The sequence below is a fragment of the Aythya ferina genome, assembly GCF_964211825.1.
Source record: "Aythya ferina genome assembly, contig: HAP1_SCAFFOLD_162, whole genome shotgun sequence".
Taxonomy (NCBI): Eukaryota; Metazoa; Chordata; class Aves; order Anseriformes; family Anatidae; genus Aythya; species Aythya ferina.
Genome location: NW_028181366.1, coordinates 32,918 through 54,206, shown reverse-complemented (window position 1 = coordinate 54,206; position 21,289 = coordinate 32,918). Strand labels below are relative to the sequence as shown.

The 21,289-nt window shown below is 41.7% G+C and overlaps 1 pseudogene across 1 annotated transcript; it reads left to right on the top strand.

The window, feature by feature from the left end:
- The first annotated feature begins 626 nt into the window (after window positions 1-626).
- Window positions 627-21,111, top strand: LOC311428850 (ubiquitin carboxyl-terminal hydrolase 17-like protein 6; annotated as a pseudogene). The gene is made up of 19 exons: window positions 627-765; window positions 1,820-1,866; window positions 2,865-3,018; window positions 8,569-8,660; window positions 10,260-10,497; window positions 11,236-11,436; window positions 12,025-12,135; window positions 12,292-12,394; window positions 12,599-12,666; window positions 12,823-12,893; window positions 13,425-13,507; window positions 14,426-14,537; window positions 14,915-15,055; window positions 15,250-15,350; window positions 15,814-15,955; window positions 16,636-16,917; window positions 17,716-17,804; window positions 19,964-20,254; window positions 20,921-21,111. The product of its transcript is annotated as a ubiquitin carboxyl-terminal hydrolase 17-like protein 6 (transcript).
- The last annotated feature ends 178 nt before the right edge of the window (window positions 21,112-21,289 follow it).

The following is a 21,289-nucleotide window of genomic DNA, read 5'->3' as shown; positions in this document are numbered from 1 at the left end:
GTCAAGGGCAGTAAGAAGGGTTCGAAGCTTTGATATAACAAGCCTTACACTTTTTTTGACAGAGCTCCTAATAAGCATCTTTAGCAAGGTCTGGAGATGGGAGAAAAACTCAAACTAGATTTTAATTCTAGGATGTATAATGTCAAGCTTGACTGTTCCTCTGAACAGTCAATTGAATTTATTTTTTTTTAATTTAAATTAATTAGTTTCGTTTTTTTAATTTAAATTCAATTGAATTTAAAGTTTTGAATTTAAATTCCAATTGAATTTATTGAAAAAAATTCCAATTGAATTTAAAGTTTTTGTTGTTGTTTTTCACGAAACACTAAGTTTATGTGAAAGGTTTTGCTGCAATATCTTTTTGCCAAGGATATTAAGCTTAAGTTATCCACAAGAAAATGGTGGGGAGAGGGAAGCTTTAGTTTTGAAAGCTTTTTTTTTTTTTTTTTTTTTTTTTTTCTCTCCAGGTTTTTCTTGAGCACAGCAGCGTTTCAGTGTCTGCCTGCCATTAGTTGCCCCACTACCAAGTCAGGAGGGTCAATTAAACTTGCGTGAGGCAGAATTTCTTTATCTGAATCTACGTGGTTCACATAAATATATTCTTGTTTCCTTCTTTCCCTAGGATTATTCTTCTACCAGTATTGAATGTTTCAACGGACACCGTTTAAGATCAATGAGCAAAAGCATCCTGCGGTGTTCAGTCTCCAGCTTTGAAGAAAGTATGGCGATACTGAGGGGAAATGTCAAGAGAAGATGCTTTTCAAGGTACTGTATTTCTATATGTTCAATCTCTGTTCGATTTGTAGATTGAAAAGCAAGAGAGAAAGCATGTGCAGTGAGTTGTGACCTGATAAACCTCCGGCTAAAATCAGCAGAGGCCTATGAGCATGCTGATGGCGTACCAGTACCTTAAAACTAGAGTCCCTCTTCTCAGTGAAAGTCTCCCGCTTTTCTAAAAAAAAACTGTTTTTTTTTCCCAACCCCTTTGAGGTGTTCTTGTGGTTTAACCCGGCCGGCAGCTAAACACCACACAGCCCTTCTGCAACCCTCCCACCTCCCTCTCTGGAATGGGGGAGAGAAATGGGAAAGTGAAGCCCACGAGTTGAGATAAAGACAGTTTATTAAGACAGGAAAATAATAATGATGATGATGATGATGATAGTACTGCTACTAGTAATGTGTACAAAACAAGTGATGTACAATGCAGTTGCTCACTACCTGCTGACCAGTGCCCAGCGTAACCCCTAGCAGCCCGGCTGCCCCGCCCTATCCATGGTGCAGCGTGTTGCCATAAGGCATAGAATTCTTTGGCCAGTTGGGGTCGGCCATCCTGAGTCTGTCCCCTCGCAGCTGTTGCTGTGCGCCGATTCTGATCGCTAGTAGGACAGTGAGACACCGAAAGGTCCTTGGCTTGTTGTAAGTACTGCTCTGCAGCAATTGAAACATCGGGGTGGTATCAGCACTCTTCTAAACATCCTTTCACACATTCTAAGCCAAAACATAGCAACCTACCCACTACTAGGAGGAGAACTAACTCTGTCCTAATTGAAACCAGGACATGTATCTTTTCCACTTGGGTGCTATTGCTCATAATTTTGAGAATTCAACATGAGCAAGCTAGGAAATGTGGGTACATACAGAACCGCGTGTATATGGCACGCAACAGACTTGGGATGTGGATCCTGCGTGAGGCCTACAGGCTTCTCTTTGTATACCATGGAGCACTGGCTTGTAAACATGGTGAAATTTCCCATCCTTGATGGGTCTAATACAACAAGTCTTTTCTCCCTTCTCTGCCCTGTCCTCTTTCTTAATGTAGGCAGTTGAGAAAGCCAAAATTGGAACGAAAAAAAGAATATAACACAGGTAAGTGGCTGTAAGTCCCCGGGATACCTATTTGTGCTGGTTACTGAAGAGGATGGCACTTGGTCACTCCATCGCTTTCATTTGGCCCCAAAGCCTTCTGTAGTCATCTGAATTCACTCCTCAGTGACTTTTCTGTGAAGAGAGGTAGGTGCAAATAGGAGATTTTATGAATTCCTTGGGGAGGGAGCAGTGTGAATTGCAGCTTGGTAGGCACAAAGCAAACTGTTCTAATTGTGCAAAGTAAATCGATACTTGATAAGTTCAAACTTAGTTTTATAGCTGGCAACCACAAAAGTAAACCTTAGCTGTGATCCTAGCAGCACAGTGGTGTAGCTCTTCCCTTCCCCTTGTCCTCTTGTCTCTTTTAATGACAGTGCAAGCAACAAACCTGTGCCAAAGGGTGCTGTATGGTAAACAATGGGCAGGCTTTTTTCTAAAAAGCACGAGTTTGAGTTATGTGGTGTTTGGGTGTTTCTCTTGAAACGATTCTTACCTCCTTGAGCTGTTAGATCATAATGCAGGAAATGGAAGTGCTGCATGCATAAACAGAGTAATCAAACATACACCTCTTAGGAAGAGGCTTGCAATGTCATAGTGTTTGTTTTGAGCACTGTTAGATACAGTTTTACATGAATGGAGTGAAAACACCTTAGAGAAAGGTGTTGATTGTTCTCACTTTTCCAAGACAGAAATAACTGGAGTAGATTTCCCTCCTGCATGGAACAAAAGTTGCACGCTTGTTTTTGTCTGGCTAGCTTTCAGTCTCTTTAAAAATTTCCCTACAGGTCCCAGTTTTAAGTAGACAGTTTAAACGTGCAGAGCGATAAAGAAGTGGAATGCAGTGGTTGTGACAACAACTTCTGATCTGAAATGTAAAGAAAAATCAATCCACTTCAGGGTGCCTTTTTTGTTTGTCTGTTTACATTTTACAAGAGCAACGGTGAAATAAGGAGAATCCCATCTTCACTGTTTCAAAATACTTTGTTTCTGCGTTTCAGTCAGCAGAACATTGAGGAGTAGAGCTGGTGCAAAAACTGTGAGACGAGTCCACGGAGAAAACAGGGACTTGGAGCTGCGCCGCAGCTGTAGAGTCGGACACAGTCGGTACTCGACTACTAACTCGTCCATTCTATTTGACAAACTTATGACAAAGTAAGTCATCTTTTCTTGCAGACCTCTTAGAATGATCTTTCTTAGCAAGCCTTTGCACTATGGCATGATGTTGGCCTCGACTTGCTCTTTATTTTGACAGCAAAGAGTTATGGCTGCTCCTGGCATTTCCTTCATGTTTACAGGGAGACACCGTTACCTGGCTAGATAAACAGATTTTCTTGAAGGTGCTATTTCAGCATATAAGAATTGATTTAAAAAACAACAACAACAACAACAACAAAAGTGCTTCATGGCTTACTAGTTTTGTAATCTCACATTTCTCCAGGAATACTTGATTTGCTGCATTTCACCATTACACTCGTCAGCGCCACTGATTCTGGTTTATCACTATTTGCATTGCAAATATCCTTGTCCAAAGCTGAAACTGATGTATGCACTGCTTGAAAACAAAACCTGAAGTTGCAGAGCAGAAGACTCAAGTCATTATGTTAGCAGCTGTGTAACCATACTGCTTTCCAAGCATAAGATGTCCAGCTTATTTTGTTTCTATGAAGAGTTTAAACGGCTCCTGTTAAGCAAAGATGTCCCCACACTGATACTTACTATTAAGCAAGGATTCCACCTCCTTTGGCTGAGGTCTGCTCCCTTACTCATATTCGAACATTCATCCAAGTAGCCTGCAATTCCACCCTCTCGGGGGAAAGTCCATAGAATAGAAAAGGTTCCTCCAGTCTCTTCCTCAGCCTTTTTTTTTGAAGCATGCAATAAAGCAAAACATTCACAGGCTGCTCTTCCATGCAAAACAAGGCAAATTAGTAAGACAGGAGCCACAAAACTGATTGTCCTTTAAAGTTAAAATGAGATTTGAAATAGATCGAGTTAGCAAGTGTTGTAAGTCTGTAGCTAAGTCTGGTTTTGCCAATGCAGCACAATTCCCTATCACGTAGCCAGAGCTGCTTCTGTAGCTCCAAGAAGCAAAACTGCTTTGAAAAAATACTGTGTCATCAAAGCATTCGTTGGCTCAGTAGGCACGGCTCAGGTTCAACAAGTTTGTGAAAAAATGAGTACTAACAGAAGCAGCAGGGTCCAAAGAAACACTTAAGGGGCTTTACCTTGAGTGTTATGCACCCTGTCAATAGAAAAGCACTGTAACAGAATCTGCCACGGCAGTCTGCATGTTACTGAAAGACCATCGGAGTAGGACTGCAGCAAGATCGTTCCGAAGTTACAAAAAAAACATATGGGGGTGGGAGTTTAGTTGCGTTAGATAACACAATCTTAGATAAAGATTTTGGTCTTAACGTAAAAGTAAGGATGTCTACTGATCTCTTCAACTCCAACAACTGAAGCCCAAGTCTGAAAAATCGCCTTTAAGAATGCAAAGAAAATATTTAACTCTTCTGTATGTTCATACTTTGCTATCAAGCAAAGGAATGAATGCTGATGCCTTAACTATGTAGGGCTGTAGCTTACAGAGAGACTACACCTTCCTGTTTTTTTCACTTTAAAAACGTTAAATGCACGTGAAATTATTTCGGGGTGTTTTCACATGCAAAGCCTAATGCAGTGCATGCAAGCCCTGTCATCTTCTTCCTCTAGTAGTGTCGCATTAAGGGGTGTAGCCGATTGACCGTCACGGGTCCCGTCAGATTCAGGGTGCTGAACTATCACGGTCACGGACTCACCAACAACGCAGTACGGCCTCGCTCTAGTCGCATTCAAGGAGAACTCTCACAGCTAGGAAGAATGCAATTAAGTGCAATTTCTTACGGCGACAGGTACACAGGTTCTTTGGATTGTCAGTGATAAATTCACTGTCTGCAAAAGCAAGCTAGCATACATGAAATGCACAGGCACACAGCCTAGGTATTAAGACACTAAAAAGCATCAAAACTCTACAGATTTCTAAGATTCCACAGAGACGCCTGGTATAAGCAAGCGTTCAGATCTTACCCCACGGCGTCCCAATGGAGTGGGGGTGGGGGAGTGAGAGGCTCAGCCTGTCGAGTGATGTCAGAAGGAATCCTTCCTGATAGTATCTTCCCTAACATCCCCTTTCTCTTAAAGCAATTGATATTATTTTCTATCTTTAAGGTGGAGCTTGAGTGACTCTAGTCATGCATATCTTGGTTGTGCTTGGTAGAAATGATCTCACTTGCGTTTAAAGGTACAGGCTCTGAGAAATTCCGAGGGCGTGCTCAGTGAGGGGTGGTTGCACCTTGGAGGCGGGTAGCTTTTGGGATGGAGGTGTGCTTATGATGCCTAGTCGCTTAAGGCGATTACTCCACAAGTAGTAACTTAGTGTTGATTTAACTACAGCATATCTAAAACATAAGAAGGATGTTAGTATGGAAGAAGCCGATGAAACCAGTCCTTAAATCTTACTACTTATTGTGCGTGAGCAGACTGGCGTGAGTTTTAGCTATACTGGCAAATACCAAACCACACCTGTGTCGTCCCAGAGCTGGGAAAAAAAAAAAAAAAAAAAAAAAAAAACAAGGAAATGTTGAAGCAAATAGGGAGGCCTGTAGCTTGTGCAGTCTTTTAGCTGAGAAAATAAAGAAGGAGAGAGACAGGTAGCCTTGAGCTAGCAGAAGCAAGGAAGAGAAGGGCTAAAAGGGAAAAAACAGGAAGGAGAACACCAGCTCCAGACTGACCTATAGTAACCTTTTTCTCATTAAGGGTCATTAGCACATTAAAAATCACACCTGTCAAAATGCTAATCTATGCTAATGTGGGATTCGGTGTGTGTCCCCCCTCTCCTGTTCCCCCTCCCCCCCGGTATTCCTCTGTAATGCACAAGCTCAGTGGAGATAAGTTAGGTGAGCTGTAATAACCAATCCAAAGGAGCCAAAGAGAGAGTTTTCACAAGTTTCCTGTGTATAAATGACGGCGATTTGAGTCAGAGGTGTGCTTGCTTTGCGAAAGATTGCCTAGTACCTGACTCTGCAGAGTTCTATAAGTAATTATATAATTAAAAGACCTTCATGTGCATTCCGACTCTGGGTGCTTATTGGCGTGGTGCACTCTGCACGAACCTGCAGACAACATCTGTACTCAGTGTCATGCCTACAGACAACCCTTTACTGTTGGGACCTGCATATTTTTCTGTGCATTCAACACAACCCCTTTGGCACAACTAGTTAACCACGTAGCTGCCAGTCCACCACTCAGTTGCACTTGTGAAGAGGAAAAGCTATTTCCATCTACTGTAGGAGCACATCCTCTAAATGCAAGCTTCACTCACCTGGTCATTTACTGCAGGACAAGATTTGAAAACTGTTGTTGAGTTCTGGGTTTCCTGCTTACAGGAAAAATTAAGTGCTAGATCACCCTCTACTCCGCTTTGTCTGCTGCATTTAATGGAGATTAAACTGATTTCGTTTGCTCCTCCGTTTATGGACAATGAGCTGAAGGAACAGGTACAGCACATTAGCCTGGAATGCCTTCCCTCCCAACCAAAGTAAACTGGAGCTGTAACTAACACAAGCAAAAGCAAGGCTTCTGTGTTTTCAGCTGAATAAAGTTCCAACAAAATCATCCTCTGGGATTTGAAGCTTACTTCACATGACATGCCAACGACTCTTTTCCCTCTATTGTAAAGCGGATCCCTGCTGTTAGTTGCTCTAGAAGCAAAGGAATCGTCGGTTTGGTTACCAAATAGCCGCTTCTGCAAACGAGAAGTGTTGTGCTCTCTCTTCCCTTTGAATGACTCCACACTTCTCATCAGCTACTGGATTGCTGACCTAGAATCAGAGAACATCCCAAGGTGGAAAGGACTCCCAATAATCACCAAGTCCAACTCGTGGCTCCACACAGGACCACCCCAAAGTGAGACCCGATGTCTGAGAGCATTGTTCAACACTTGTTGACCTCCGTCAGGCTCGGTGCCATGAGCAGTGCCCTGGGCAGCTGTCTCAGTAGCCAGCCACCCCCTCAGCGCAGCACCTGAGGCGCACGGGGCTCGGCGGGGCGGCCCGGGAGGGGAGGACGGCAGGGCGAAGTGGCAGCTCCCTCAGAGCCGTCTCCCCGCCGCCTCGGCCGCATGCCGTGGCTTTTTCGTGTCGGGGCTTTTTCATGTCGTGCCCTCAGGCTCTCACCGTGGGTGAGATGCTGCTCCCCAGCGCGGACCCCTTGCGCGCGGGGCCTGCCCGCGGCGGCGGCGGGAGGGAAACCCCAACCCCAAAGCCCTCCCGGCAGGGAGAGCTCGGGGTGAGGGCCGATCCGGCACCGACAGTAAACACACGCCGGAGGAAACGCTCTGGTTTTAGCCATGAGCAGCGCGGCCAGGTTCAAAAGGCGTCACGCTGGAGCTCCGAGTTCGGCGGCGTTCCGAGGCCGTTGTGGCGGTTGTGGAGACGGCCCCGGCTGAGGTGGCTGCTGCTGTCGCTGCTGTCCCCTCTGTCCCTGCTGTTGCCGCTGTTGCCGCTGTTCCCGGACCTTGGAGACCCCCGGCGGCTCCCTGTGCCAGGCCCTGTGGCCCCGGGGAGCTGCCCGCCGCCTCGTCGGCCAGCCCGGCAGCAATCCTGCCAGCACAGAATAGCCCACTGCGTTTCAGGGTAAAGTGACGATTAATTTCTATTTCCTGGCCTGGGTGCTGCTTTCTTCTTTAAGGAAGCTTCAAGGTTAAAGGTTCAACTCAGTTATGTCAGGGTTCAACTCCGTTTCGTGAAGGGGCTCTTGTACGAAAGCTTAAGCTGGGTTTGACTCTCTGCTAAGCGGAGGCCAAACGTGGACCTACTGAGAAGCAGGTCCTAAGTGATAACATTTTCTAAAGAGACTGCTAAACACATCTGAAGAGTGCTGCTGCAGAACTCTGAATGGGGGGATAGCAACTGTCTTAACTGATCTGGAATCTTGAATTTACTTTTCAATGGACAAGAGGTGTGTCTCTCAAGGCAAACAAAGAGAGGAGTAACACCCTCTCTTGTCACTCATGTCAACATAAATTTATGCTCAGAGCGTAGGTGTAGGAACAGCATCGGTATGCATATGGAACATCGGGAGAGGAAGCTCTATCGGTATTTACAGTTTTTCTACTACCTTGTCAGAGAGACGTCATCTCCAAATGAGAAATGGATGTATTTTGAAACAGTGGTGGTGGATCGGATTTCTTCTTTCTAGTGTTAATATTTGCTCTTGAATCGTACTTAATACCTGGTAACACCTCAATCAGTTGTCAAAAATAAACTTAAAAATGTGTAAGGCTTATCTCATTGGTCAGTATAAAGATCAAGGTCTTCCCTTCCCTTCCCTTCCCTTCCCTTCCCTTCCCTTCCCTTCCCTTCCCTTCCCTTCCCTTCCCTTCCCTTCCCTTCCCTTCCCTTCCCTTCCCTTCCCTTCCCTTCCCTTCCCTTCCCTTCCCTTCCCTTCCCTTCCCTTCCCTTCCCTTCCCTTCCCTTCCCTTCCCTTCCCTTCCCTTCCCTTCCCTTCCCTTCCCTTCCCTTCCCTTCCCTTCCCTTCCCTTCCCTTCCCCCCCAGTATTGTTTTTCTGTTCTCCTTCTCACTGCAGTCTTGATTTTGTTTCTTGTCCCTTAAGTATGTTTCCAATGTGTTGCTGAAACATTTTCCCTTTCAATCCTACAAAAGGAGCTGTCACTGGTGAAGATCAGAGCTTATCCCTGAGCCCAGGCGCTGTCACTTTAGTCTTCCAATCGGACAAGGACGACTTCATTTCTCATGTAAATGCATTTTTCAGGTTTGCGTATTGTTTTTTCAGGAATGGAAAGTGTGTATAGAATGGATTTAAAATCAATTTTAAATGTAAAACGTCAAGGCAAAAAAAGTTCTAATTACAACCTCTGCACACAATTTGCCAGCTGTGGGACTAGGAGTTTTCTTATTTACTGTGTTTTGTTTAACGTGTCTGAAGTTTAATGGACAGCAATCAAGGCGTGCTAGAAATCTGAAAGCACTTTATGCTTTGTTCTCTCCGTCATTTTGGTATAACAAACTAGCTTATGTTTTAAACCCTCCATGAGGTTAGTGGTTTCCCTAAAGGTAACAAGTCCCTGTGTGCTACAGTAAGACAGTAACAAAACATGAAGTATAGTTCATCCTGTCATTATTCAGCTTCTGCCTATGGACACACAGCTATGCTTATTTAAAGCGGTATCACCTTGAAACCTAATCAGCATTTTAAAAAGGACTTTGTAGCAGTTATTGGCTTTTGTCCTGGAGGGCTGAGGTTTGTTTTGTTTTGTTTTACATTCAGCATTTCCGTTTCTAGCTTACATTCCCCTGTTGTTTTGCATGAGGAAAACGTGCAGCTTTACAAAGTAGAACGGAAAGAGCTGCTTTTTAGTCTAACTTTTCAGTTTGTTGTAGGAGTTTTAAATGTGGTAGGAGTAAAACAGCAGAAGTACTGCTGCCAAAGTTATATTCAAACTCGTCTTTCTTGGAGAAGCAGAAGAAGCCCAGGGAGAAATAAATTTGCAAACATGCTCTTCATGCTCTCCTTTCCCAAGATTTCTCTGAGATATAGCCCATCCTCTGTGGGTTTTGAGGTATATGGCTCCCAGGAGTGAAAAGGAGGGCCAAACATCTCTCCTCTTGGATCTCAACATGCCAGGGCTTTAGTGTACTGCCACTTACGGCTCCGCTTTTTCACCTGGAAAAAGCGACCACATGATGTAGACTGAGGAGCCCTCAGAAATTAACTTGCTATCACCAAGTGACGCCCATGAAAGGTGTATTTAAAAGCTAGGCTCATTATAGAATCATAACAAACCCCTCATGACTGGTGCAGTAGACAGTGAGGTAGAGGGCGAGCCCTGGAAAGACAGAAGAAAAGTAGCAGTGAGTTCTGGGTACCTTTGTGCAGACGAAACAGAAAAACGCAGGCAGTGAAGTAATAGTGTTCCGTTACTCATGTCAGCAATAGATAATTGCAACAATTATCTATTAGATCATAGGTACTAATTAACAGATAATTGCGCAACTCCGGAAATCAATAAATAACTGATTCCCCTCAGAGAATGTCTTCTACATTTTTATATTAAAAAGACTCCAGAGTTGTAATGGATTAAAATCCTACGGAAGGGAAAGAAATGGCATCAGCCACTAGTTCTGCAGAAGCTAGAAGTAATACTGATAGAGTTTAGATGGAAATTTTCACTTTGTGTGTTTAGTTTGGGGATTCTTTTTAAATCATTCATACCAGCGATTTAGTTCTTAAGGCTGTTTCTTTGAGATTAAGTGACAGGACTTCTGCTACTCTTTTCTTCTTGGAATGCTTCTTGATATTCTTACGTCAACCAGAACTTCTGTCTCTGTCGCAGATGTGAACAATGACCGTAGCTAAGAAGCCCAAATCTTCAAAGCCTAAAAAGCCCTCTTCAAGGCGGTCTGGCAAATCCAAGAAACCAAGTACTAAAATACTGATGTCACGCACCGCCAACTGGGGCCGGATAGTGCCTGCAGAAGATTCAAGCCAAGTCTCTGTGGCCCAAGGACGTGGAGGTGCTATTTACTGTAGATCATCTGAAAAATCTAAGGCTTTTGCCCCAAGAGATCTAAGTAAGTGTGCGTTTTATCCTGCCTCCATTTTCTTCAAAGCAAAAGTAGAAAATGCAGTTCTTACTTGTTGCACTGATAGAGAAGGGGACTACTGTGAACAAAGACTTGAAAAGCGAATCCCCTAAGGCAACTGAAGTGACTGATGTTACAGAAATTAATTTTGATATATTTACAGTCAACAGAGAAATATGGGGAGCTTTTTGTAATGCACAGATTCCTCCATGTCTTTTCTGTTTTGCAAAGAAAAGTGTTTGATGGTTGCTATTCACAGCTTCCATTCTTCACAGGTTTTTTGAATGATAACATTGCTCAGGAAAAAATCTGGTATCTGTAGGGGTACCGTCATTCCTAGTTCCTAGTTTTTACGTGTTTACCGTATAATTTCAAGTCTAAGTTTGTGGTTTAAGTTATAATAAGGAAAAAAACAGTAGTTGAGTTAATCAGGTTAAAGATTATAGATGGAGAGGAACTTGGCATTAGGTGCTACAAACAGAATGGCAGTTAGCCTTGCCTTAGAAAAATTAAAATGGTTGACTAAAGTTGTTTGTTTTTTTTTCCCCAAAACATTGTGTTGACCAGCCAATTTGAATTTGGTGGTATTAAAGCTGTCTGCAATAAGTTTTTCTGGTTTGGATTGTAGCTAGCTCCTCTAGGTGCTCCTGCAGAATAGTATTTTTTTAAATACCTTTCTTAGAAACAAACAAACAAGATCTCTTTTTAAATTTAACTTTCTTGCAGTCGTTAATGATGGAATTGCTCCACCACAGAGCATTCTTTTTCCACCTGAGAAGATTTGTATGGATTGGCGAGAAACACAAAGTGTTGGAGTTGGCCTGTACAATCTTGGCAACACATGTTTTCTTAATGCTACTCTACAGTGTTTGACCTACACACCCCCACTTGCCAATTACATGCTTTCTCTTGAGCACAGCCAGTCATGTGAGTACTTTCTAACAGTATTTTGAATCTGTTGGATAGCTCTGAAGGTGAAAGAACAGCAGTGATTCTGTGAGATAAGCTTATTTGCCTGATTTTACCTGTAGAAGCTGGCTTTGAGCACCGTATTAGCAGTGGGCTCCGAATAGCATATGGAGTGCAATTAATGCACCATGTTTTATTTATTTAGTTATTTGTTTGTTTGTTTGTTTGTTTATTAAAGGATCATTTATTGCTTCATGGGAATAATGAAGTGCATTGGACAGTAATGCATTTAGTAGTAATTTTGGAGAGTAATACATTTTGCAGCCTGTGGAGTTCACATTCCTGTCAGCCTTTACAACTGCGACTTTGCAGTAGTCTTTTAGATTTCTCATCACAAAATGCATTTGAATACAGGCTTAGTGGATATTTTTCTTCTGTAAAGTTGTGTGAAATGAAATGTTACAAGACTGTTGGGACATTGGCATCTTGGGAGAATAGAATGTAGCAAGGAGAGTGGATATTGTATCTGTAGTTTAAATTGTACTTAGATGTTTGTAGTTATGGATATTTCGCTGGACTGGGATGCTTTGTTCTTTCACTCTTCAGGTCGTGAACAAGATTTTTGCATGATGTGCACGATGGAGACTCACATTAACCAGGCCCTGCGTTGCACTGTTGATGCCATCAAGCCTACGCATGTTATCAGTAATCTCAGTCGTAAGTGGCTTCAGATGTGTTTCTTTTCGATAGCTTGTAATCTTCAAATAATTATTTGATGTGTATAAGTGGTTTTAACACTCAAATGAAGAGAGATTTTAGAAATACAAGATTGATTTCATTTTTAAATGGGGTCAATACTATCATCTTATTTAGGAATAGGATAACATTTCCATTTTGGCAGTCAAGAAGACGCACACGAGTTCTTGCGCTATACTGTTGATGCTATGCAGGAAGCGTGCTTGAACGGAAGCACCGAGTAAGCATAAACAAGTTCACTTTCATACATTCTCTAGCACCTTCTAGTCCTTTATTTACTCTCAGAAATGATCTCTAGCACTTTTTAGTGCCTTATTTACTATCAGCAACGAAAGTCTACATCATCCTTGGTTTTCATCAAACTCTTTGAAGAGTTAACTCTGTGCCTTAAATCTTCTGAGGTCTGATTATAATAAATTTCCAGATTGGACAGATCTTCTCAAGCTACCACCATCATTCATCAAATATTTGGAGGATTTCTAAGATCGAGAGGTACTTGAAAAAATATTCCTGTCCTTAGAACTGATCTGTGTCTTTTGTCGGTAGTAAAGCAGTCTGTAGTTTGTCTAAAGTAGTATCTGTCAACAACTTGAATTTGGACAGTTAGTCTCCTTCACATAATGTTAAGCATTTATATTTTGCTTCCAGTGAAGTGCTTGAATTGCAAAGCAGTTTCGGATACGTATGAGGCATTTCTTGATATCACTTTGGATATAAAGGTAAGATGTTTTCTAAATATAATTCATGATGTTTAAGTACATGCATAACTTTCTAAATTAAACTTGTTTAACTTAAAAAAACAAACCACATATAATGTTAAAACATAAGAGCTTGGTGGTGCTAAGGAAGTGGATTGGACTTTGTCCTTCCGTGGAACCCATGTAAATAGTCTCCACATTTGCATTGGGTTTAAGGGGAAGGAATTCTCCTTCTGCAAAAATGATAATGCTGTCATACTTCTTTGTTGTTCTACCTCAATATACATCTAATTGTTAGACTGATGAATTTGTCCCCAGTATTGATGACAAAGCACACTATAGATGCTGTCTAGGCTACTGGAAAAGTATTTGTTCCAAAGTCAAATGCCTTCCAGGTGAGGTCAATGCTGAGCATGCTCTTTCTGCCTCCTTCTTCACAGTGCTCCTAGTAGATCGCTTGAGTATGTTAGTAAGATTCTCTTATAAACTACTAGTATGTCTCTGGAATTTTGAATTACGGTGACTTTACGCTCTTCTTTCTCGCTGCTCTAGGCGGTTTCGTCTGTTAGCAGAGCTCTGGAACTCTTTGTGAAACCTGAAGAGCTGGATGGAGAGAATTGCTATAAATGTAGCGAGTAAGATTTTGACGAATTAGGTCTTAATCCTAGATGTCAGTTTTCTATGTTGCATGACTCTGTTGGACTACCTCTAAACTTTGGATCTACTTACAAGTTTTGTGGAAGTTTATAAAAGACTTGGATTTTTGTTTCTTTGGAGGGGGGAAGTCTTGTTCATAGGCATTCCATATGGGTTTGCAATTCTCTGGCTTGTATTTTGCCATCAGAATTCAAAAAGAGCTACTTTTGTTCTTTCTATTTATTAGCTCTCAACAGTACTTTTCTTGATGTAAACTGCCCAGTTTCCGTTGTTCTCTGGGCTAGTGGCTAATTTTCACTGCTTACGCCGTAGGTCCTACCTTGGAGCGGGCAATGTGTCAAACTGAACTATTTTGTTTCAAAGGATGGCAGATGGTTTCAGTGTCTTTCCAGACAAGCTCAGTACATGAAGACTTCCTACTGTTAAATGTCTCCCTCCTGTAGAATGACCATGTGCTTCTGTTGTATTTTTGATGTTGATAGTCGACCTATGTCGGAGATTATTTGCAATTTCTAGTCCTGGGGACCAAGTCTCTCTCGTTCCGCTTTCAGTATTTGTATTTCCCTTGAAAGCTGAAAGAATGTTTCCAGGATTGGAGTTCAAATAGCCACTTTTGTAGACCAAGAAATGGTACCTTGCCATCCAACCTGGTAATACCCTTTCGTGAGAGATTCCTGTTCCCGCTATGCTCTGAGTTGTTGGGAAAATTGACCTTCTTCTCTGTATTAACAAACCTGACACGCAGTGCATGGGTTTATGAAAAGAAAAAAGACCAACCTATTATGCAAGTAAATATCATTCAAATAGCATAGGCATGCGTGAGACATTAAAAGGAGTTTGTTTTGGGGGCGAAAAAAGAAGATGCCTTCAAACACTTATCTCTGCTTGTTTTTAAGGTGTAAAAAGATGGTTCCTGCGTCCAAGAGATTTACCATACACCGTTCTTCCCAGGTTCTCACAATATCACTGAAAAGATTTGCAGATTTCACAGGTGGAAAGATCAACAAGGTATATTTACCACTGTAATGCAACTATATCATTGTGTAATGGGACATCCCCCAAAGCTGAAAGTTGTTAATATTTTCAGACAATAATTGTAGACTAACGACTATGGCTTATTCTTTCTCTTAATATCAATAAAGTTCCCGCTTGACAAGAAGCATATGCTTTCCTCTGAGAAGGCTGATTCATCAGGAAACAGTTCTCTGCAACTTCTAGTCTTAACCATTGTTTATGGGAAGACTTATTTGTAGTGAATCAAGAAATATATTCTAGAAATATATTCTAGAAATCAATTCTAGTCTGTGTTTTTTGGAAGTGTTTTTCTCTGGCTAGTCCACGAAGTACTCTGGGATAATTTTTCTATCTTCTTGGTGTCTCTTTAGGAGGTGAAATATCCGGAGTATTTGGACCTGAGAGCCTACATGTCGCAGTCAATGGGAGAACCACTGCTCTATGCCTTATATGCGGTGCTGGTACATCACGGTGTCAGCTGTCACTCAGGACACTATATATGCTATGTAAAGGTAGAAGTCAACAGCATTTCTAACAGGGTAAAGGTTGTGCTGGCAAACCAATTAAAGCATGACTAGCAGCTACTGTTTCTAGGGAAAAAGATTTCATTATATTTTTATTTGACGTGTGTGTATTTTGTTCCTATCCGTGATTTCATTTGGAAAACGTGCAATTCACCTAAAGAAATCGTTGTCTTTATTTGCAGGCTGGTAATGGACTTTGGTATCAGATGAATGATGCTAAAGTAGTGCGTACTGACATTAGAAGAGTTCTTGGTCAGCAAGCTTACATACTTTTTTATATCAGGTAATAACAAATCTTAAAATGTGTTCAGAAGAGATTTACTTTCCCGTTATTGATATTTTTCTGTTTTGCAAGTGTTTTTCTTGCTATCCGGGGAGAAGTTTATTATTTGTCTAATTCAGTTCTGTCTAACCTGAAATTCTCTGTGTCATTTATTATCTTTTGTTGCTTGGCCTTAAACTGCAGCACTTGTGTAAATTGCTATCTATGTGTTATCTGTAGCTGGCTAATTTAGAGAAGGAGAGAAATGAAGGTCATCTGTGGTGTAAGAATGAATTATTGCTGTGCAAGTGATAGTCTTAGTAGGAAGACTGTTCTCTACTTTTCAGTTTGTAGTCTTGGCGAAGCCTTCTGTAGAGAAGGCTTCCATATCGTATGAGCTGTTCCTCTAAAATGATAGGATGGGATTTAATCCAAGAGTAGGCTGAAAGAAAAACTAAACTACGATCACTGCTCTTTTCTGAAGGCGCTATGATTTGACACTTGGAGAACGTGCGTTTTACTTGCCAGCACCATCTTATCCCTGTTCATTCCCTCCTGGTCAGCAGGGGGCTAATAGTAAGCAGGCTGGATTTATGGGACCACGACTTCTTCCTCATATGATTAAGGTAATTCAGGGAAGCGGGAGGGCAGATAACGGCACCAAACTGCTAGTGGGTTTGGGGTTTGGTGTGGGGTTTTTTGTTTGGTTTTCGGCATCTTAGTTTTGTTTTCCTTCCCATGCTGCAGCTTTCTTCACAGCCCTCATGCTACAGCCAGAGTCATTCAAACAGTGGTTACTGCTAAATTGTGCAGCCATGCGACTCCATTACTTTATACCTCCAAGACAGCTTTCTAAAGCACAGAGAGCTACGCTCTTTGACAATTTAAGCAGAGTGTACTAATCCTCAAATCATTTAAAAGAGGACTTGTTTTTCCTATCCTCGTCACTTTAGCTAAGACAGGGAAAACTAATTGTCTTATTCCTGAGCACCAGAACAATTATTTCAGGCTTTTCAGGGTATGTTTAAAGGGAAAAATAAATATATTTGGGAATAGCAGCAGGTAATGTTAAGTTGCTTGGCTGGTTTTCAAAGATGATGTTAATTTGATACCAATCTGCAGTAAACCAAAAGCAGGAATTGAATACGCTTATTGGACTTGCATTTATCCTTAAAGGGCAGTGTGTTTTTCTTTTTAGGTGTTAAGACCATTTGTAGAAACACTCAGTAGGAGAGTTTTGTGCTTCAAAATGTTACATGCAGTGTTTGCGTTAATCCATCTTGCAATTTCTTCTTTTTAAATACAGAATTCAAGCCGTTTAAATGGAAATGGATCCATAAAAGAGGACGCAAAGACCACTGGTGTCACCCTAAAAAGGCCATCTTCAGCACCACCAATGGCCTGTGTTCAAAACCAGGCAATTACCAGGCCTTCAATTACTGATACGTCAAGAAAACAGAAGATCACCATCAGTATTCACAATAAATTGCCTGCTCGTCAGACTGTGTCACAGCCTGACTGTCTTAGCAGTGCTGTGGAGGATGAAGATCTCTACCAGGCTGTTCCTTCATCCACAATTACAAATTCGGTAATGCAAATGAAGCAAATGCAAACAAACAAAAAAGTTTCTGATTAAATTTTTGTGGAGCCAACAGTGAATGAAAATCCTAAACTCAGCTCTGATAACACAGTCCCTTATGGTGCAGAATCTTCAGGAAAATCTGAGGAGGAGTCAAAGGGCTTATCTCAAAGGAATTGCAATGCAATGTCCTCTAATGGAATTTTGGTTGGAAAGGTAGTCCGTACATTGCAGCATTCCAACTCTTCCTGTCAGAATGCTGACAAAGGAAGATCCCAGCATGAGCTGCCAAAAACAGATTCACTAAATGGTGCTATTAGGTTAGTTAATGAATCTAAAGAAAACGGACTGAAACTTGATGATTCCACTTGCCGAGTTGAACCTGTTAAACCTTCTGAGATGTTCTTTTCTAAAACAAATGGATTGCTTGAAACATAGATTTGCTCCATCGAGAATTTCTCACCTACGATGTATCCGGAAGTGTTTATTGTGTTCCTAATTCAGGTGAAATACTGAGAAAACACAGCACAAATGTGATCGTAAGACTTTGTCATATTATCCCATTAGAATTTGCAGACCTGAGCTTACATTAGAACTTGTCAACTTAAGCTCAGCTGAGATAAAAATTCCTAATTTCATAAAGTAGATTTTGGGGGGTGAGTTGGGGTTATCTTTGAAGTGTAGATAATGCATACAACTCACAGCGGTCTTGCTTACCATTTAATGGATAAATTCTGACAAGACTAGTCCTCAGTACTACTACAAATAGTATTTTTTTGTCTGCTGACTTGTGCGTTTTAATTGCAGATGCCTGGAGCTATGCCTTCAGTCAATCGAGAAGTCATCACGGAGTCCCTCACAGCCAGCCAGCTGAACAGCTTGTCAGAGGAAATGAGGTAAAATGAGCACAGTCTTATTAAGACAAGACTTTATGGAAGTTCATTACAGTTTTATCTGTCTACTAATAGTACTTAATGGAAGGATTTAAATTAGTACAATTCCATACTGTGTGTCCAGTGTCACGAACAGAACTAATGATCGGCACTGAGCATATCACTCTGATGCAGGTTGGTGCCTCAAGGAGAACTTGTGTTCCTTTATAGAATGTTTTTCCGTTTTTCTCCACTGTCTGGAGAAACATTGGCTGTTCCCCACTCGCCCTTATGCCTTTTTTCTCAGAGCAGCAGGTGGAAGGAGACAGATGCGTTTGCTTTTTTAGTGCAATGGCTTCAGAAGCAAGAGGGGAAAAAACACTTTCTCTGGGAGCTGGAGAAGGTGTCCTTTCTCTGGGAGCTGGAGAAGGTGTCACAGGAGAGGTTTCTAAATGGCATATCTTTGCGAGCGTTCCTGTAGTCCGGAGGTTTTTGTTTGTTTGTTTGCCTTTGGAAGGTTTTACTCTTAATATTCACGTCCTTCAGCAGAAGTGAGAAATGGGTTTTTATTTTATGCAGTGTTGTGGAACCTCTGAAATCTCCTGGGAATGATGAATACCTTGCCCAGTACCAATGTGATGACCGTGGAGACAAGAAGAAACCAAGAAGATCAAAAGAACGTGACCTTATTTAAAAAGAAAATGTTTTGTACGGCAAAGAGTCTTCTGAGCCTGGTGAGAAATTGTGGCAAACTTCCTCTCTCAAGTCTGACACTGAATGTAGCTCTAAAAACCTTTCCTCCTTAGCTATTGCAGATAGACGCCAAGATACAAAGGACAAGACTAAAACCACTGAGAAAGAGCATTACCGAAGAAAGAGGGAACATGCTCCTAGTGAAGAGAAGGAGAGTCAAAAAGCAGGTCCTTCCAGCAAGAGGAGGTGTTCTCAGAGCGTGGAATTTGTTGAGCAAAAGAGTCACAAGCAGGAGTACTGGGAGGGAAGCAGGTACAGATCTTTCCCTCGTGAAAGAAACAGCCCTGAGAATGGCAGAAGAGCAGTCAAATATTCAAAGTACAGATCTGGCAGCGGAGGAAGATCAGAACAAGGTAGCAATAGGTACTACCGATCCAAAGGGGAAAGAAGTTGGAGCAGAGAAAGATACTATCGAGACGAAGCACGGAGATGGGAAAGATGTAGCTATTACAATGATTACTATTCACCTCATGCGACAGGAGACAGTAGAGAGAGAAAGTTCTCTCACGGCGATTCAGCCTTTGACAGATCGACTGCAACTTACTACAGCAGGTCACATAAGCATTATCGTTACAAAAGCGGATGGCCTCACGGTTCCCTCTTGAGAGAGGAAGATGTATGTCGCTTTAGCACACCCTGAGCAGACTTGCATCGTTGCTCGGTACCTCAGCAACATTCCGGAAGACATTCTCGTGAAAGACATGCGCTTCCACCTGTGTCAGCTCATTTGGAGAACTGTCGCCAGAAAAATGAAACAAAAGGAAACAGAAAAAGAAAATATACCCGTGCAGAAGGTAGTGAAAGTGAAATAGAAAGGAAAGACAGAAAAATAGAAAAGGAGCTTTTAGGTGGTGAAAAAAATGCAAAAATATCACAAGTTCTGGAAGAAAAAGAAGTCTAAGGATAAACATGGAGAGAAGGATTCCAAGTAAGCAAGGATTCCAGCATACTCCGCATTTTTTATCCTAATTCTTTTCTGGGTGCTTCTCATGTCTTCCTTTTTTTTTTTTTTTTTTTTTTTCCTGGTAGTTTCTAAGTTATTTAGATAGCATCAGCTGGCTGGGGATCATGTTGTTAGGTTGATCAGTGAAGATAGGAAAGCTCTTGCTGAATTGTGTCAGAGCACTAGCTTTGGACCACATAGTTCGAATCACATCCGTACACCATTCCAGATTAGGTTAAAAGATTTTTTCTGCTTGCACGTATTCCAGAGCTAGCCATTGTTAATGATCTGTGTACAAACCAGGACCTATGGTCCTTCAATCTGATGGCTTAAGTTTGCTGCATCTAAAGTAAGTTGCGTGTGCACAAAGCACCACAAAATAGCTGACATGCTGCAAATCATCACCTGTGGTAAAATAAATCAAGTTTCATATAGGCAACAAGTGCCACATCTTTTTTTCCCTTTTTAACTTGCATGTTTCTTTCAGACTTCATGATCTGTGTTTCTGTGCGCTTCACTTTGACAATGCCAATCGCAAGCGTAAGAAAAAGAAGAAAAAGGAGAAACACCAGGAAAGCGAAAGGCTCCTTGGAACACTTAGATCCTCGTTTCCAGAAGATAACGCGGGAGAAGAAGGAAGAATCCCATCCTCCAGATGGCTCTTCATGTCAGTAATGCAGAAGTGAGAGCAGTAAACAACCTTACAAGGAAGGGAAGACTTCCAGTGCAGGCGAAAGCAAGAAATACTGCTCCATCGCATCCAACGACTATACTAAAGGTAAGCGGCCGCAGCGTGTTTGAGGAATTCCTTTTATATTAATCTCGAGATTATTTCAAACAGTCTTGAAGTGCTTGATGACTTAACAGTCTGCAGATTTATTATCAAATCAAAAAAAACCCCGACTTGGTAGACTATTTTTTTCCCAGTTTTGAATGACCACTAGGAAAGAAGGCCTGAAATAAAGAGGTTAAAGGCAAATGGTTTTCATCTGGTTTGATGATGAAGTGGCAAACAAGAGGAAGAGTTGCAAGCTCCCTTCTTAAATTCAGTCCAGCCAAGTAGGAAAAGTAAATGTGGACAGCTGTATCTTGGCAAAGAAGATAGTAGGGAGCAAGGAGGTTTAGCAGTCAAGATGGAAGGTGATGCCATGAGGCTTACAGGCTAGTAATGTTCTAATGAATCGCAGCCTTCCTAAAAAAAACCTGCCTGAATAATTCATGTGAATAACATACTACCTTCAGCTATTTCAGCTTCTTGCTGTACAGCTGAATGCCTTTTACGTAATGTTTGGAGAAGTAAAATCTCGGAAGAGGTTTTCATATCTTTTGCCCAGTTTGGATGATGAAGTAAATTGCCAGAGTCAGTAGATTCTGGCACTGACAAGTTTCTTCAAGCTTAAGAGCAAGTGCAATTGTTTCCAAGCATTTTTCTTTTCTGAGACAGGGAGCACCAGAAGTTGTCATCTTAAAATACGACATGGAGGGGAGGCTGGTTGTTCACACATTCTTGCCAACATTCATGCAATCTGTCCCATTATCAAGAACAAAATTAGGGACTGAACGGAGGTCTTTCAATTTCCAGTGTTGCAAAAATGGACTTTTTACGATACTAATGTCAAAAGAATCCTGAGTGTACTGGACTGGAAGTATCTCTTCTAGCTGAAAAATCAGGAAGAGCACAGAAGAAAATGCCTCTGCTCTACTGCTCTTCGGGCTTCAGTGAATTCTCTGGCCAGCAGATGGCGAACTCGTTCTTTCTAAACCAGTCCAAAGTAGAGGAAGAAAGTAAACGTCTTGCATGCATTACACAAGC